Source organism: Micropterus dolomieu, linkage group LG10 (assembly GCF_021292245.1).
Source record: "Micropterus dolomieu isolate WLL.071019.BEF.003 ecotype Adirondacks linkage group LG10, ASM2129224v1, whole genome shotgun sequence".
In the NCBI taxonomy this organism is placed as follows: Eukaryota; Metazoa; Chordata; class Actinopteri; order Centrarchiformes; family Centrarchidae; genus Micropterus; species Micropterus dolomieu.
The window spans coordinates 10657217-10677053 of NC_060159.1; the positions used below are offsets into that span (position 1 = coordinate 10657217).

General features: G+C 39.4%; 2 long non-coding RNA genes across 3 annotated transcripts; one reads left to right on the top strand and one right to left on the bottom strand.

Annotated features, from left to right (window-relative positions):
- Positions 1-2152: 2152 nt before the first annotated feature.
- Positions 2153-12044, bottom strand: LOC123978108. Of its 2 annotated transcripts, XR_006826872.1 has the most exons (4): positions 11871-12044; positions 3355-3448; positions 2972-3119; positions 2153-2270 (listed from the first exon to the last, which is right to left on the bottom strand). It is a non-coding gene; the product is annotated as an uncharacterized LOC123978108 (long non-coding RNA). The 2 variants fall into 2 exon arrangements; XR_006826873.1 differs by lacking the exon at positions 3355-3448.
- Positions 12045-12254: 210 nt separating this feature from the next.
- On the top strand, positions 12255-12750 carry LOC123978109. Its single transcript, XR_006826874.1, has 2 exons — positions 12255-12401; positions 12707-12750. It is a non-coding gene; the product is annotated as an uncharacterized LOC123978109 (long non-coding RNA).
- The last annotated feature ends 7087 nt before the right edge of the window (positions 12751-19837 follow it).

Genomic DNA, 19837 nt, shown 5'->3' on the forward strand with positions numbered 1-19837 from the left:
ATTCTACATTGGTGCTAACGTTAGCTACGTTAGCTACTACGTTACATAAGTTAGCATTATACATTGTATAAGACCCAGACCCAGGAGACCGGCGTTCGGTTCCCGAGTGAAACAACAATTTCATAACATTAGTTTTTGTTTTTTATTTACGTTACGTTGCGTTACGTTACGTAACGTAAGTTACCATTCTACATTGGTGCTAACGTTAGCTACGTTAGCTACTACGTTACATAAGTTAGCATTATACATTGTTCCTAACTAAGTAGCTAGCTAGCTTGCTAGCATTGACATCCCCCCTCCTATGTACTTTACTGCTAACCTTAAACATCACTAATTAAATATGCATGTTGACTGGTTAACCCTACAGCTGCGCAGATCGGCCGATCTGTGAGCAGGTAGGGTTAACCCCTTTGTTTTGGTTGAAGTCTAAATGGCGTGAAATGACACGCGAAAACCTTAAAATGCGTTGACATGTCACGCTGAAATGTCCTTAAAAGTGGTGTATGCCATTCCTGCCTGTACTAAGGCACAGCAGTGTTTTGAGATAAATGCTATTGTTAGCATGTTGACAAAGACAATGTTGATGTTAGGCATGTAATGTTTACCATGTTCCCCATCTTAGCTAACATTAGCGTAAAGTTAAGCATTGGACCTATACACCCTAGAACTATTCTCTTAGAAAATATTGGTCAAGAATCCACAGAAAACAGTTCAAAGGGAGCCATCAAAGACTGAAAAGTGATAACATTTTAAATACTCATGGCACGATGAACAAAGACAAGACATGGATTGGCGGTTCCTTTGCTTACATTTAAAGGGAGAGTAAGTGATTCTGCAGAGGGATTGTTGATATTTGAACTCAACACAAATACACCCCTCCCTTAAGTCATCCCTCAGAGGCTACGCCCCTGATTTTCAAATCTCAAGGATTATCCAGAGTTGAAACGCCTTCGCCCTTGCCTGGTCATATAGCTTTCTTCTCTGTTTATACTGTTCAGACCTTTTTCTCTTTGACTGTTTCTCCAACCATCTCTCCTTCTTCACAGTACCTGAAGTCCAGCACGTTCAAATGTGTATAGAACTCTCTCTCCCACTGCTCCCCTCCCCCCATCACTCCTGTGCACAAGCACTAACGTTCCTGTTGCTGATTAGCTGTGTTGACTGTTGGAATAATGTGTGGCAACACCACTTTCTATTTTGTTCAGTTAGTCAGAGTCTGTGCTGTGTAGGAAAACTGGATTTTTTTTTTCAGAACACACACAAAATGGAGAGTTAGCAAACCGTGAGGAAATTTTTGCTGAATTTAACAAAAAGTGTATTTGATCACTTTAAAGCCTGGCACGCTTCTTCATCCAAGCCTTTTCTGTATTCTTCATACCCCTAAGTGACTGTATTATTGGACATATTTGCCATTTTTTAATACTCTCCCTTATCTACATTTGACAGCTCCTTTCTTTTTTCCCATGTTTTGTTTTTTTAACCAAAACATATTGGTTGTGCACTTTGTGAATATGAGTATGTTTAGTAGAAAGGTTTAGGATTTTCATGCATTAACAGAGGAATAACTTCAATAAAGTGAAATGAGTAAAGTAAAGCTTTGTAACTAAAAAAAAACCCCTGATATTTGGCAAAAGTTCAGATGTCCAAAATAAGGTTCATTTGACAATCCTGTTAACATTCTATCACTGTTAAAATGGAAATTAATGCACTGAAATTTTTGAAGACACATTATTTAGAGAATTGGACATCTACTGTTGACAGCCCAGTCTTTTAATACCATCTCCTGTTCAGGTACTTTTTATTCTCCACACTTATTTTTTGTGTCTCTGGAGAGGAAATGTCCTATTTGTGTTTCTGGGGGGGAAATTAAGTCAGATGCACATTGGGTAATGCTGGGGGCCCCTTACCTCTCTGGATTTGACATCGTGAATAGATATTATTAACTATAATGGAAGTCTATAGTCTGGCAGAGGCATTTACCATTCTGACAACCGAAAGCCTAGCTCAACATTTTGTGCTTCCTCAGAATGGATATTATGTCTGGGTGCTTTGCATAAAGTTACTGCACAGGCGTTTGGTCTGATTGTATGATAATTTCCTGCCTTGAGCTGCGCTAAACCACACCACATTTGCCAATCTATCAACTGAAAACTACATCCAACATTTTATTTTTCTTTCTACAGTTTAAAGTTACATTGACAGTGCACATTAATAGACATTTCTGTACATGTGCCAGTTTAGCCTTCTTGGCTAATTTTCAACTGCGATCCCTGGGCAGAAAAGACACATAAAAACTAGGCACATTAAAACAGTTACAGCAATACTGTACATATAGAAGAACACATTTCATAAGAACACATAAAACAAGAACAGCAATACATAAAACATAAAACAAAAGCCTGTATAAGGTTATTTGAATTAGTTACAGTTTATGGTCACACACTTGATCTTTTAATCATGATTTAAAATTTATTTTAAATGTGTGTCACGGTCTCTGTGTTCATGTTGGTCATGTTTTGCTCACTAGTCATGTCCAGTTATATCCATGCTCCTGTAACTTCTTACTATCATTCTGCTGAAACACGTATGCCAACATTGTTTGCTGCCCCAGCTCCCTCCACCACCCAAACCTCCTTGTATGCTGCATATTTGCCAATTAGCCAATTACTTATTTAACTAAGATGCATGTTCATTTATGTGTTTGCTGAGGAACAGGGTTAGCTCTCTTTGCAAAATCATTAATTGCTGCTCAGATTCGTTGAGAGTAAAGTGTAAAGTATTTTCCACTAAAAATAACTGCATTACTATTTGTTAGGCATCTACAGCAGCACTGTGGTGAAGGTTCAACATGTTTCACTCTCTGACTTCTCACTCTCACTGGATGATACCCGCACAACCCCAAACCTCCTTGTGCCTCCCTCACCCTTTCACCTCTCATTAAGTCCTCCTGATGGGTCACCACATGCCTCACCTGAGAGAGTCCATGACACTGAGCAATTAAAGTCTCCTCGTGGAGTCAGCAAAGGGGCGAAGTGAAGAGCAGTCGGAGCACACAGTTGGGACAAGCTTCGGATGATTCAACTCTAAGGAGACTCGCAGCCTCCTCCATCACTCCTACACTGTAATGGTGAAAGAACGAATATGGAGGAGGAGACATTTGCAAGCGGAAAACGTAAGGACAGACCAAGAAAGCAAATGAGGGTTGATTTAACATTGGCTTCTAGATCAGCAGCAACAAGAGATGTTATTATTTACAATGGAATTATTTTACAAATGGGTCAAGGAGAAAGTGTTATGGCTCGTTTGGAAACATATAGAAAGGACATAAAAATTACATCAGAATTGAGCTGTTACCTTTGGCCATGACAGGAGAATACTAAAACTTAAATTGGACGCTCTTTAATCCCTTTGGTGCTGAAACCAGCTCTGGCTCTCCACGGTTTGATTGCTGGTTGTAAAGCATAAAAATATCAGGCAGGAGTAAAGTGTTCAATGGAGATTAAAGTTGTGCTTGTGTATGCATGTTTGTGTGTGTGTGTGTGTGTGTGTGTGTGTGTAAAGTAACCGAAGTCTCACAATAACAATAAACACACTAACTCTGTCATTCTTCTTTTCACTTAGAGCACACACACACACACACACGCGCGAAACACATCAGCAATTCAATCAAGCACTATTCAAGCAGAAAGCTATTTGAGTTGTCAGACGTAAAAGGTGAAATCCTGATCTGTAGTACTGCGGTCATATTTTAGTGCAATGAAAGTGCAGGTCTGCCAGCTATTGATCTGAGACCGTTCATCACTTTAAAGGCGCAATGTGTAAGATTTTTAACTTTCATTCAAAAAATAAACTAACATGATCAACAGAATGTGAAGAAGTAAGCATTCTTTGTTTTGTCACAAAAAATGCTGTAAAGTAGGAATGCTTTCAAAAATAGACATGTTAATAGATTATATTTATCAATTAAGAAAGTGAGTGAACAGATAAAAAGTCTTAATCGAATCAAAATTTGGTGTGACCACCCTTTGTCTTCAAAATAGCATCAATTCTTCTAGGTACACTTGCACAAAGTCAGGGATTAGGTGTATTGTCAGGATGAAACAATTATACCAAACAGGTGCTAGTGATCACCAATTGAAATTCACCAAATCACCACAGACACAGTGGTCTGCCAAGGAAATTTACTGCAGCAGATGAAAGACACATCATGCTTATTTCCCTTTGAAATCGGAAGATGTCCAGCAGTGCCATCAGCTCAGAACAGGCAGAAAACAGTGGGACCCTGGTACACCCATCTACTGCCACACTAAAAAGCCATACCTCCGGTATCCATACACGGAAACACAGGAACTGGGATGCAGAAAAATGGCAGCAGGTGCTCTGGACTGATGAGTCAAAAATTTAAATATTTGGCTGTAGCAGAAGGCAGTTTGCTCGCCGAAGTGCTGGAAAGCGGTACAAGAATGAGTGTCTGCAGGCAACAGTGAAGCATGGTGGAGGGCCAAGTTCAGGGCTGTCTTTCTGCCAACGGAGTTGGGGATTTGGTAAGAATTAATGGTCTCAAAGCTGAGAAGTACAGGCAGATACTTATCCATCATGCAATACCATCGGGGAGGCAACTGATTGGCCCCAAATGTTTTCTCCATCATGAAAACGACCCCAAACATACAGCGAAAGTCATTTAGAACTATCTTCAGTGTAAAGAAGAACAAGGAGTTTGTGCAAGTGTACCAAGAAGAATTGACGCTGTATTGAAGGCAAAGGGTGGTTACACCAAATAGTGATTTGATTTAGATTTTTCTTTTGTCATTCACTTTGCGTATTGTTAATTGATAATCTTTTAACATGGCTATTTTTGAAAGCAATCTTACTTTACAGCATTTTTCCCACACCTGCCTAAAACTCTTGCACAGTACTGTATATGAAAAAAAGATCTGATTCTGAAAAATGATGAAATTTGCATCCCATGCTTGCCAGTCCTTTTGGTGTCTCTGTCCCTCTGCTGGTTTCAATTCCCCTGATATTTTCTCCCCACATGATGAAATATCACAATCTGCTTCTTCCACTGTAAATTTTATCGCTGCCGTTTGTTTTTTAAAAATCAGTACAAATTGTCAATTGTGTCTAAACTCAGTGACAAGGAGGAGCAGACACACATAGGCAGGAGACAAGCCCCCCCTCCTCCCCCGCAGATCATCACACAAGGTCACATCACATCACGTCGTCCTTTAACTTCATTGTTGCAAAAGAAGCGACGCCCCGCTAATCCAGGAAGACGTAAAAAAGCTTAATTTATGAGGTTATTATAAAGACAAGCTCTAATGTTACAGCGTTACAGGAATTACACATTGTACCTTTAATGCTTCTGACTACACATCAAATCAATCTTAATAAGTAAAACAAACTTCTATAGGTTAAAAAAACAAGCAAATGGAAGAAATGATTAAATAAAAAAAGTAATAGGCATATACAGATATCACCCTGATGAAACTTAAATGAGAGAAATGTTTTACTGTCTGTGCTAATACTCTGTTTCTCAGTTGTGTTAAATATGGTCTGCATTGTCTGAATACAGACACTCTGTAGCCTCTTTTGTCTTTTTTCATCATTAGGCCTATGTTATATGGCAGGAAATTACAGGTTACCACAAAATGGGAATACAAATGTCAAGCATTTTGTTTACTTGCAAATCTACCTCTGAACATGACTTTAATATGATTGTATTAAATTCTCTTGAGATTGTTTTTGTGGACTATGTGAGCCAAGCTGGACCACATTTCCCAATTTCATTATCATTTAAATGGGGTCGTTAGATTCAGTGTATTGTTCCCACTCTGTAACCCCAATGGATGTTTTTTTTAACTGAGCCATTTGTCTTTTCTTCTGCTCATCTTTGGTATACCTCACCATCTTGTGCTGTAATTATTTTAATCAGTACTTGAAGGTCAGAGAACTTCCCTCATCATTGAGAATATTTATAGTTCAGTTCAGGTAAAGGATTTTCAGTATTCAGTTGCTTGAACATTTTCTGATGCGTAGACAAACAAATCTATACACTCCATCACAGAAGTTTCTCTCCTCAGTTTTTCCCCAGAAATCTGTATTCACCTCCCTCAGCACACTATTGACACCATAACTTTGAAGTCCATAAGGTCTCAATCACAATCCAGATTAGTGATTCTGTAGTTTGGTGAAGGAGAGAAAAATATGAGAGACAAAAAGAAGAAAAAGAGATTGAGGGGAAAACAGCAGAGAGAGAAGAGAGGGTTAGATACAAAGAAGAGGTATCAAGAATACTAAATGTGCATTCTTCACTGCGACTATAGTTCAGGTGTCTGCTTCATTTTAGCTATGCTATGTTCCCTTCATAGCATATTGCTGAAAGCATTCAAATGCCACTGAGCTGTGAAGTGCTCCATAATTCCATTTCAGAGGTGATTGGAACCTCCATTCTTGAAGTGCCATATCTGCAAGGCATCTACCTGCAGACACTAAATGACAAAGGACATTTTCCAATCACTGGTTTGTGACACAGTCCAACCCCCTTTTCTTTTCCAAGAGAGAGCCTCAAGTTTGAGGGAACACACGCCTGGTGTGATGCTTTTTGATGTACTCTTAAATTTTCTCCTTGGGGGAAACAATAGACAGGAATTTTGCTGTCACAAGTTGAATCAGCCAGCGAATTTGCTTTTAACTTTTCAGCAAATGACAGATAAAGGATTTTTTTTAAGTATCCCTCAGCAAGTGCCAAGTAAAAACATTCTCTTTTTGTCTCCTGGTGAAGAGCCTTTGAAGAGAAGCTGATCCATTTAGGGAGTTTTTCAAACAAGAGGATGAACAAATACACTGGGTATTACACTAAAATACCTTTCTTGTGATGTATGCCAACATTATCTTTTGCTGAGTATTGAAGGATCCAGCTTTTCTCTTTTTAAGTGGCAAGCCTGAGACTTAATTTTCAGCTTTGCATCCCGGCCCCCATTGAAAAGGAAATTGTTAGACTTTGTCAGAGTTCACACTGTGCTTGCATAGGCTTTCTTTTTGCGACAAGGAACAGCCGAGGCTATAAATCGTAGTGCAGTAAAGGTGTGAGTGCAAGGAGACTGACAAAGAGAGAGAAAGAGAAAGGAGAACAAAGAGCAAGGAACAGAGAGGAGAAAAAACAAGTGAATGAGACAGGAGGAACATTGAATTCTCACCGGAGCATGTTATGAGTCAAATGGAGGGGTGGCTGTAAATTACAGGTAATTTGTGTCATGAGTTGCAGGACTTAAATCACTGGAATCAATGTCAGGGAGGAGAGGAAAGATACTGCATGTAGTCAACATTACAGAGCAGAGAGGAGAGGAGAGATGGCATTAATAGATGGGCAGAGACGGGAAGTTAAAAGAGCGAGAGCATGGGAGGAGGTCAGAAAAAGAGATGGATGATTTTTCACTCTTCTATCTTTGTCTGGTGGCAGGTGTATGCACGCATCATTAAAGAGTTGAAGAATGTGCGAGGAGGAAGTTGTAATGACTCACTAATGACCTTGACCAGCAACTTGAATAAAGGGGGCTGTTGTCTGCTGCTACCTGGGCAGCAAGAGGAGTGTCAACATGATTTACTGCAATACTGCCAAGGACATGAGTGAGGAAAGCACAGAATTATCAAGTGCGTTAAAGCACTCTGTGTTCATCCACGTCTACTTCTTTTTTTCTCTCCTGTCAACCTGGATCTAAAACAAGGACATATCCTTTGCTCACTAATATATTTCATCCCTACTCAAGGTTTCCTGCTGTCCAGTTGAAAAAATCAACAAACCAACAGCCTTCCTTCACTCTTTTTCAGACCTACATTTCCAAAAAAAACTAGATGGATTGTAAATGCTGAGATCTTAGAAAGAAAAATGGACATTTACCACAGCTGGCATTGCCATTCATGCTGCCATTCTGTGCTAGCTTCTGAGAGTGTCCTGACTTCACTCATCAACTGTTGCAATGATTTGCACATTTCTCACCAGTTCTACTGCATTTGTGTAACTGGAGATAATGAGATGGCAGTCTGCTGGCACAGAGGCTTCACTAGCAGTCCCCCATACTAAAGCCAATAACAGCATGTGTATGTGTGTGTGTGTGTGTGTGTGTGTGTCGTACTTGATAAGTGTAATTCTTGCAGAATGCAAATGTTAGATTATAAACACAGCAGATTAGCATACACGCATGAATCAGTTGAGCTGATAGCACTGCAGAGGCTCTTTTTAGAATTTAGAAATTTAAAATTATCTTCCTCATTTGCATGTTTTGAATTGAATGTATCAATATTTTATTATAAAATCAAATTTGGATGCTATCTGTAATCCTCATTTCTGTTTTCAGCTTAGCTTTTACATAACAGAAGCTTGTTGCATTTACATGATCTATCCTCATGAAGTTGAGCTCCTCAGCAGCCACCTGCAAACAAGTGGCTCTCACTATTTTATCTATCTCACCTGTCAGAGAGGAGAATGTGAGGCAAAGAGAAAGTCCCGGAAATGAATTACAAAGCAAAATGGAGAGAGTCATCTATTGCTGGTGACAGAATACTTTCAGACTAGAGATAAGGAAATCCCATTTGTTGGAAATGGCCACTCAGCACTTTCTCAGCATAACCCGTTAACAGAGCAGGTCAGCCTGTGGGTCAACGGAGAGATAATGCTGCTTTGATGGGGGTGCGCAGCAATATGTGAAACAGGATATTGTCACTGTGTGAACATGGTTATCTATGTAACATGGAATATGGACCTGTGCGATGGCACGCTGTCCCGATGATAGTGATTTCAGATTTAATGCTGTATTATATGACGTTACTGCAATGACATAAAGATAAAAGTGGATTAAAATACAGTTTTTGTGGATATTTAATTTTTTGGCTACAGTTCCAACAGTTCACATACAGCTTCAGTGTATTTTCAGTACTTTCAGTCAAACGTTGCTGTCCCAGTGGAAAAGTTTGGACAATGGGTTATTTCCAGGCTACAGGGGGATGAAATAACAGATTTTATGTTGTTGTTTGGGTGCCATGACAAGCATTCAGTTTGGGTGAATTACTTTTTCCATTGTGTTTCTGTTGACATTAATATGAAATGCATGAATTTCATGTAGCCTATTTAAGGCATTACTGTGTTCTTTTGAACAAACAAAATTGGTATCAGCTAAGAGGCCTGGAAGTCACTTCCTAGCCTTTACTTCCCCTACTTGTTTGGGCACTTTGAAGATCACTTTGGCAGTTTAACTAGCAATTTATCTCTCCCTCTGTCTGTTTCTCTTTTAATTACAGGCCCTGCTTTAGTAGGAATCAAACACAAACAATTAAAAGTGTTTCCGAAGCACTCAATCCAGCTAATGAAAAGACTTTGAATACAAACTAGCTACAAACTTTCTACAAAGTTTGAAAGGAGAAATTAATTGGGTTGGACTCAGAGAGATTATATTTACAAAAGAGGATGTTGTTGATAAGGACATATTTTCCATCTTAGATTGAGGAGGCACGTTTAAGCTAAGGTTATTATTCAATACAACTCTCAAATAAGCTGACATGTGATGTATTCAAAGCCAGAGGCTGAGACTTTGATGCCGCTTTAATCAGCCTCAGCAGCAATGGGACAGTTTGCCTGCGATCATATGAACTTTGAGGGAGACAGATGATGAGGGAAGGGAGGGCTCCTGTCAGACATGGAGCTTAAATGATGGTGAAACCCTGATATCTTAGATGTATGTCAACACAGAGGAGTCACATGAGGTGGTTGTAAAAGGTGACATGGTACATGGAGGTTCCAGCCCGGGAAGCGTGCACAGACGTCTGAGTTTGATAAATTAATACACAGACTCACAGGCTTGAACTTTGTTGTGAATGCTGTTCGCAGGTGCACAGAAAATCAATTGCATCTGTGCCACAGACTGTAATGTCAATTGAGCCCTTTGCAGCAATATGTCAACTGGACAGAAAGCCTACAATTATTGTTATTTTTTAGATTAGACTGGCATTTATACCGCAAGCCAGAGTTGAAGATTAAATTGTGCACTACCTAGAAAACGTAGTGAGTGAGGCTCCGAGTGTGTTTATTTGTTGAAGAAATAATGCCTACTGTCAGTGTACCTATCACATACAGTGACATATACTGTATGTGCACCTGTGTGAGCAGCAGTTATGATAATTACAGATTTATAGCAATACCTCCAAATGAGTTAGCTAATGTTAGCAAGCTAACACACTTTATATCTGTTAAATATCAGAATGTTTGCATCGTCACTGTAGGCACGTTACCATGCTGGTGTTAGTTTTTAGCAGTGCTGTTCTTGAGTATAGCCTCACAGAGTCTGGCATGGTTGTAGACTCTTGTTTAGTAATAGCATTTCTTGTATGCCAGCAGTGTAACTGTGTGAAGACCATTAGCCTAAAAGATAAAAATCTCTGATGAACACTGAACTTCAGCTCATCAGCTTCCCAACCACGCAGACACTCATGTTTCAGAGCGGGCCCTCATTATTATGGATGAAACCAAGACAGTAATAAGACGAAGAGATTGTACCTGTGCAGACCTGATGCATCAAAGAACAGACATTATTTTGCAAGTAGCTCATTAGCAGAGCATTACAGAGAATATCTGGATGCTTCAGTCATTCACATGAACATAAACTATTATTATTATTACATATGTTGGGATTGGAGATGTAGTTTGAGTTGCTGGAATGGTTTTAGGCATGGTGGACGTATTTAAAGGACAAAAACAAAACTGAATAACATATTTGGTCATCATACATAAACACATGCAAATTCCTGAGTGGCTGTGGGAGTGAGTTTTTTGATATCCTAAATGTATTTGTCTTACTTCTAAAACTTGATATAAACATTTGATGATCAAACAAATGGTAAAATTAAACACCAAAAGGAGTTTGAAGTCTGAACCTTTCCTCAAAATTCAAAATGATTTATTAGAACATCTAGAAGATCAGGTAAAATGTTGCAATCCTGTCCTGTTGTCTGTGTTAAATTATTTTGGCCATGCCTTCTCTGTGTTTTGATTTTGGTTTCTCTGTTTTGGGGTTTTGGTTCTTGATTCTGAGGTTTGGGTTTTGTATCTACTGTTGAGTTTAGTTCACTGTGTGTTTACTTATTGATCAGTACGGTATCTGTTATTTAGTCTGGGTTATTATTTATTTGGTTATTATCTGTCAGCTAGTGTTTAGCGGTGTGTTGGTATTTTTCTTATTTCTGTTCCTTTCCTTATTGAGTGTTGTCCTGTTTCCTGGTTGGTCCTGTCTCTGTCCTGTCTCTGTTCCCATCTGTGCAACAGTTGGTCCATGTCTTCTGTTTCTGAGTTTTGTTTCATGTCTGGTGTTCTCTGTTTAGCCTTGTTTCATTGTTCTGTTTAGCTCACTTTGTACCTGTCTGTCTTGTATCTTAGGTTTAGCCCTGCATTAGAGTTCTGCGTCTTAGTTATGTACTTATGTACTGTGTTATTTACTCCTAGTTATGTGTTTGCGTTATTTTGGTTTTGTCTGTTCTTGGTTCAATTTTATCTATCTTAGCTTCATTCTGTGTTCCTTGTTGGTGTTAGGTTATTTGTGATCTGTCTGCTTGTGTCTGGATTAGTTTGTTATTTTCATTATTCTGTTCTGTTAACGTAACTTGTGTTATGTCTGTTCCCCCTCAGTAATCTGCCTGCCTGCCAGTCTCTCTGTTTTCCCCTGCTGTCTCTCTGCCTGCCTGTGTCTTGTTAGTCTCATGTCTCTGACCTGTGTATCTCCTCCCAACTCGTTAACCCTGTGTGTATATATGTTTGCTTGTTTCTCCTCAGTCTTGGTCCAGTCATTGTCATATGATGTGTGTTCTGCAAGTTGCTGTGTTACCTGTTCTGCTTTTTTGATGTTGCCAGTTTCCACTGCCTGTGATTTTTGTCTTGCTTGTTGCCTTGGATTAAAAACCCTGGAACTATATCTTTGCCCTCAGTGTCGTGCATTCTGGCTCTCTCCTGCTTTGCGCACCCTAGATCCTGACATAAAACAAATATGGGGTTGTGTAAAGACACCTTTTTCCCAAATATGACTGCGTATGTGACATTCCATGGCTTCTGTTCAGGGCTTGCCCATTTTGAAAAAAAAACGCAAAAGTTGAATGATGCTATTACAGCTCTATTTGCCAGTCACCAAGGTTACACATGTACATGAAGCAGCATGAATGGCGCTGGCAGCATAGAAAGGGGACAGGAACTGAATAAAAGTAAATGCTGGAGTCAGACAATGGGGATGAAAGAAAGAGTGATGTTGAATAGGATAGTGTGTTGTAAAGAGAAGCCAACTAGAGGCAGATGTCATCTATGGGATAAGTGTCTACTTTAACAAGTGGCACCTGCAACATTGTACAGGGGTTCAGCTATACAGGTATGGAATTGTTTTTTTGTGTTGACACAAAAATAAATGTTTTAAGTCGCTTTCCAGACATCATGTGCATCATGGTGCTTATCAGCGGGTGTGGATTTTCACTCCTGTCCCAACCCACTCCCACAAGAATACTCTTGTGCCTTCCCAATCCTGTGCTACACACTCCTGTGCCATACGGATCCCCAAAAAGTCTAAGAATAGCATTTATTCATATTAGAAATGCATATTTGTATACTGTATAAAAAACGGACCTATGATCCCCATCCCACCCTTTCCCATTCACTTTTTTTCCTGTCCCGTCCCAGGCCCATGATGAAAAATGAAATTGACTCCTACAGGATCCCTGTGGGAAAAAAAGTCAGCTACTGGTCCAAATCCATTTAGTCCGGCCTGGATAAAATGGGACTCATGTTGACCAAGCAACGGAATTCAGAGACTGTTGTGCCTACATTGTTACAGAGACCTGCCCCATCAACATCCCAGATCAAGCACTCAGCAGATAGTATATGTTCCAAGCTGTGAGCACAAGACTCCGGCAAGATGAGCTGTGTTTTACATTGATGATGCTTTGTGCTTCGACTCTGTTTACCAAATCTCAGACTGTTTATTGTGAAGATAAAACTTTCATATTATCATCTTGTTGCTGCTGTTTACATTCAACCCAGAGGTGCAAATTCAAAGAATGCACTGTGGAATCCTCTGAATGTATACGTGTATGTATATATGTATATATGTATATAAATAAAAAATATAAAGTTAGCATATTTTAATATAGGCCTACACTTAATTATATGTTGTGTGTGTAGCACAAAGGAACTACACATTTCGTTTTGTTATGCAGCCTTATGCTGTATAATGGCTAATAAACAACTTTGTACCTTGTACCTTGTAAATGGCAAATAAGTTGTGGTGAGGGTTAGGCCACTGAGAGATTGAGGTTAATGAAATGGCATCCGATAATTCAAGGTCATTTGTCCAAGACACATCCATCCAACCACCAGACCTCCATACACTTACTTTTGTGTCACTGCATAAGGTACATTACTTTCTGCACTAGCACTGAACCAGGGACAGAGACCTTTGGAAGGGCAGGTCCTCAAAGTATAAAAGGGGCACATGGAACAAGGATTTAAATAGGGCTGTTCTCAAAACATCAAAACAGAAATACATTGTGAGGTATTCCTCACAGCTAATATGCGTATACAGATGCTTCTGTATCAATACATCAGCAAATGATGTGACGCTGTTTTGAAAAAGAAACACAGGGAATACCCAGTTCTAGCTTTAAAACACTGTGGGCTGACAGGGAACAGTGGCTGTTGAGGGGTTGCTGGGGATGTTGCTGCTGTTGTTGTTGCTGCTGATACTACTGGATGTGATCCATGACTAGAGATATTAAAACAAACATAGGAGATATATTAGCTGATTAAACAATTATGTGACCTTGAAAAGATGTAAAGATTGAAAGAGTGTTTGGGACTGGCTCACAGTGACTGAGCTGCTGTAGTGCTGCAGCCGCTGCAAAGGCTGACTGCTACGATAAAATAAGAGGGAGATGCTCACAGAGACTGCTGCACACCAAGAGCTGCAGTGAGAGGAAATAAGATACCAGAATCAAAAAAGTGTGGGAAATAATCTGGGAAGGAAACATTAACAGGGAAAGAATGAGGGTGGTCATGGCAGGATAAGAGTGAGACAAACAAATCTATAGACAGAGGTGTATACGTGTCTGTGTATTGCTTGCTTGTGTGTCTACAGTATGCAATATTGTGATAATGATTGTATATATTGCATTATGAATCTGAGATATATTTGAATTTTTATTGACTATATGCCTAATCATAAATCTAAATAAATAAACTAGCATTAATCCTTCACATTAACATTTCATACCTTTTTCTGAAATCTAATAGGGCCCTTTCTTCTTCACTCTTTACTTTGATGTCAAGAATATTCTTTTTTTTACATTGACACTGACATTTTTATATATATTTCCTGTTATTGAATTTTCATAGTAGTTTTGCTGTTGTAAACACTACTGCAGTAGTAGCTCCTTCAAACTTTGCTACACTTGTTTTTTATAAACATTTTTTATGTTTTTTTCCGGCTTTACTGCTACAACATGCGTTACCTCTGACATAAATACAGTTATTGGAAGATGAAGACAGGGTTTTTTGGATTAAAGAGCAGCAGACCACATCTCATATTGTCCAAGCAACGGAATTCAGAGACTGTTGTGCCCACATTGTTACAGAGACCTGTCCCATCAACCTCCCGGATCAAGCACTCGGCAGATGGTCCCTGTTCCGAGCTATCAGCGCAAGACTCCAGCAAGATGAGAGGAGGTGGACTTTGTGTTTTACATCTATATGCTGCACAAATGCAGTATAGATGGACTCTTTTTCCAAATGTCAGACTGTTTATAGTGAAAATGAATCTTTCATATTATCATCCGGATGCTGCTGTTTACATTTACCCCAGATGCAAGTTCAAAAAATGCACTTTGGAATGTTCAGGGTGTCCATGCGTATGTATATATGTATATAAATATCTGTATATATTGTTTTATTTTAGTTTATGTGTTACCATATTTTAAGGCCTACACTTATATGTGTCACACTCTGCCTGTTGGCTATGTTAAGTTTAGCACTCTGAGTTATTTGATTAGTTCAGCATCTGTTATTTAGTCTGTTAGTGTTTTGGGGTTCAGTCCTGTGCCCAGTCTGTTAGTGTTTATTGTGAGCTGTGCCTGATTTGTTATCCGTTTGGTTATTATCATTCTGTGTTAATCTGTCTTGTTCAGCTATCTTGGTCCATTGTTGAGTTTGTCTATGTTGTTCTTTCTTCTGCTTGTTCTGTGTGGTGGTTCTAGTCTGATCTGTTCTGTCATCTCGGTGTCTGCCTTAGTTCTTGTTCAGTTCTGTTCCTGTCTCATGTATTAGTTTCTGTACCATTATGCTTGGGTTCTGTCTGTTTGCTAGATGTCAATTTATGTTTCTTTAATTAATCTTATTTTTATCATTCTGCTTTAGTCTCTGTGTAGCATTGTAGCATTATTTTATTCATCCACATGTTTAAGTTTACTTAGTATCTGTCTTGTCCCTTATCTTAGTTCCTAGTCCTGTGCCTTAGTTCATGTCTTAGTGTTCACTTCTGGTCTGTGTACTTCTGTGTTGTTTTGCCTGTGTCTGCCCTGAGTTCTGTATAATCCCAGCTTCAGCCTGTTTTCCCTGTTGGTTTTAGTTATTGGTGATCTGTCTGCTTGTGTCTGTATTAGTTTGTCATTTATATTTCTCTGATATGTTTAGTGTCCAGTAACTTGTGTTGTCTGTTGCCACCCAGTAATCTGGGTGCCTGCCAGTCTCTCTGTTTTCCCCTGCTGTCTCTCTGCCTGCCTGTGTCGTCAGTCCTGAACCTTGTCACCTGTGTTGCTCCCGCCCTGCTCGTTAGTCCCTACGCATATATGTTTGGTGTTTCTGTCTAGTCCCCGTCCGGTCATTGTAGCGTATATACACTCTGTCGTTAGATGTGTGTTTTGCCAGCTTCTGTGTTACCTGTACCTTGTCATTTAGGATTTTCCATCACCTGTAAGCTTTGTTCTGTTGTGGGTTAAAATCTCTGAAGTGTACCTCTGCTCTCCAGTGTCGCGCATTTGGGCTCTCTCTTGCTTCGCGCCCTCAAATCCCTGACAATATGTATTGTGTGTAGGAAATACAAATTTCGTTTCGTAATGCAGCCTTGTACTGTATAATGAGTGTTAAACAACCTTGTACCTTGTACTGTTGCAGTTAAACTGTAAATCTATTCCAATACTGTTCTGAATTTAATGATAATTTTATAAAAGCTGATAAGTATGCTATAAAAAGGCACAAGGCTTTTATTAAGTCACTGTAATAATCCTAGTTCAAGTGAAAAGTTTTTAGTCAAATTACATCAAAAAGACCACACCTTTCGACGCCCGCGAAACTTTTCTCCCTCAAACAGCATTAAGTGAACAGAGTACCTTTGTTTATGTGTGTAGAAGTAACATTAGTTGTTGACGTGACTTCTATGTGCGACACATGGCAAACTACTGTGCATGCTCTCTTTGAGTCTTTCTTGTAAAATACATCCAACAACCCGCAACAAGCCCACTTACCGGTGGAATCGAAGGTGTCCTGTAGGGAGTGCTGCTGAATCAACGGTGTAGTAGTAACGGTGTCTGAATGGGAGGGCACGTCACGGATGAGGTCATCAGGTTAAAGGTCATAATGTGTGTCATTTTATTTAATGCAAAATTATCATTCATTCATTTTACTAATAGTTTGATTGGGCAGGCCTTCACAAAAGGGCCTTTCCAAATTTAAAAATAAATAAATAAAGGACATTTTGTATTGAAAAAAGGGCTCTTTGGGCATCAAAGGGCAAAAGGGCAGGTGCTCAAGCACGCAGCGCACCTCCCCCTGCACGTCTCTGCATTGAACGTTGCCATTGGACATAAATTGTGGGAAGTGGAATTTTTGAATATGAACATAATTCTCAGGGATACTGGCCTGAAAGAAGGACACCACAGAAGAAGAGCAATTGAATTATGAGGGTGCCTAATTAAAGGATTTTAAAATATGTTTTGCAGTTGAACAGTTGTTATCAAACTGACTGTATTGCACTCTTAAAGTGTACACCAGTGAAAGGCTTCTTGAAAGTGGCATTGGAGGAAAAAAACATATGATTTGATTAAGAACATCAGAACAAAAAGTGAATGTGCCATAAAGATTGGAAACAAACAAACAGCGTTCTTCTCCCAGGGCCGGGGAGTGGGGCAGGAATGCAGAGGTCACAGGTCTGCTGTATGCAGATGACTTAGTGTTGCTTTCACCTACTAAAGAAGGTTTGCAGCAGCACCTTAATCTCCTGCAGAGATTTTGTCAGACCTGGGCACTGACAGTAAACACAGCAGATTTTCCAATGTGTACTAGAACCAATAATTCTATATGGCAGCAAAATTTGGGGACCAAAACTAAATAATGAATTTGACAAATGGGACAAAACAATCATAGAATCTTTCCACACCAAGATCATCCTGCAGGTGGAGAGAAAAACACCAAATAATCTGTGCAGAGTACCCCTCTTACTAAAAATACAGAAAAGATCAATTTAATTTTACAATCACTTAAAATCAGTTAGCATGACATACCATGACAAAGCCCTAACATACCAGGAGCTGAAACCAGAGAAGAGTCCCCTCAGGCAGCTGGTCCTGAGGCTCTCTGCAGTCCCCAACAGCCTAAGGACAGCAACACCAACTCAAGCAACCCAACCAAATTATCAACAAGCAGAAAGATATATTGAATATTGAAAAATATATTGAATACTAGAAAAAAAGGACCAAAACACAAAGTAAATTACAGTGTTATCTGACCCTAAAAAGAGAATTCACACTGGCAAATTACCTGTGCACAATAAAATGTCCTAAACTAAGAAAAATATTGACAACATACAGACTGAGTGAACATAGCCTGGCCATAGAAAAGGGTCGCCACAGACAGAGCTGGCTACCACAAGAGGAGAGACTCTGCTCCCAGTGTGACACAGGACAGGTAGAGACAGAGCTGCACTTTCTAACCTCATGCCCTAAATATAAAACACTAAGACAAAAACACTTCGCAAACATTTCCCAAATATACCCCAAATTCGAATTTATATCAGACACACAGAAACTCCCCTATTTACTGGGAGAAATGCCAGAATGCCAAATCATTGCAGCAAAATATATGTCCTCCGGTTGATCCTTTCCACTGGTTGTCCTCAGTTCAAGGACAACCAAAAAAACTGTTAATACACACACACACACACACACACACACACACACGTTTACTGTTTTACTTATTTATTTTTATGTTTAATATTTTTTTTACTTTATTTTTATATTTTATATATTTTTATTACTATTATTACACACAAACACACATTACTGTTTTATTTACTTATTTAATGAAATGTGTCAAATTAATTGTTCTTTTGTAATTTATAGCTTTGGCAATATTGTTGTTTTACATTCTTTCCAATAAAGCTGAATTGAATTTAATTGAATTGAATAGTAAGGCAGGTCTCCACTTAAGCACCCAAAAGTATCTCATTATTTATCAAATACAACAGAACATATTTTAGAAAATCTGCTGCCTCCCTTATTTTGTACTCAGTCCAATAGTTGACAAAGTTCTATTTATGTTGCTTTGCTTATGTCAGTGTGTTTTATAGGCTTCTGCTTGCAAAAACTGTTTGTTGACAGTGTGCTCTTGGACATTTGATTGCATGTTGTGTAATATCATTGAACCTATGTGCTTGCATGCTGTTTTATGTTACACTGTGTTTACTGCATACTGCAACAACTCTGTCCATTACAGTGCCACCAAATCACAATTAAAAGAATGTGACTGATGAAACCAGTGACATCAGCATAACAGAAGCATCTTCAAATGATGCAATGTTGATTTTGTGTTCTTTCTTTTTATACGCTACGATTTTCATTAACAAACAACCCGGACTCTAGTGCAGTGCCAGAGACGGGTCATCTTGGTATGGGAATGTGGCTGCTTGATGGAATATTGACTCTAGCTTCTGTTTCTAGTTGATGCTTAAATGGAAACTTTGCATATCAAGCGGTCAGGAGTCAAAGGTCAAGGGCACGTTAACTTGCTGAATGACAACACCAAGACATTTCAGACACAATTAAATCTCTGCGACTGCAGATAATACTCCTGTGTTTTATAGACATGGTTTGGTCACTGTTTACTGGTTTACTGGTGATTTTCATCCACTTCCATCTGTGTGCACATCCCGATCCAGCCAGTCTTGTAAGAGAGAAAAATATGACTTGCCTTCAGTCAAAATTATCTCCACAACAGGCTGTCCTCAGTGGTGCAGGGCTCTGCTCCAGCCTGATCATATTACACACAGCAAGTACTACTGCTCAGGAGCCTCGGAGGCTTCTGGGGACGAAGACGTTTTGGTCCCCATAGCTTGGGATCCAAACTGAGGTTGAGGATTAGTTGGGTGCAGGGGGCCAGGATGCCAGGGCCATGGGGGAGCTGTGGGGTGGCTGGGAGCATGTGAAATCATGCTTATCAGAAAGCAGAGACTCTGGTGTTAAGGTCCCATCATCACCAGCAGCAGAGCATGAATGAATATGAGGCAACGTTCATGAATATTCTATTGAGTGTTATCTTTCTCTTTCAACTTTCTTTTTCCCTCTTTTTTCCCGCTTTCCAGCACTCTCAGATTTTCTCTCTGCTGCTCTAATCTTCCCCTTGCTCTTCCCCGTTTTATCTTCCTCTGGCTCTGTCTTTCTCTCTTGCTGTGGTGTGTCTTAGGACACCGAGTCCTTTACCACAAGGGGTAAAAAGCGCTCCCAGATCATGTTCAAATCTAGCATGTCCTAAAGACTTCTGGAGTGTCAC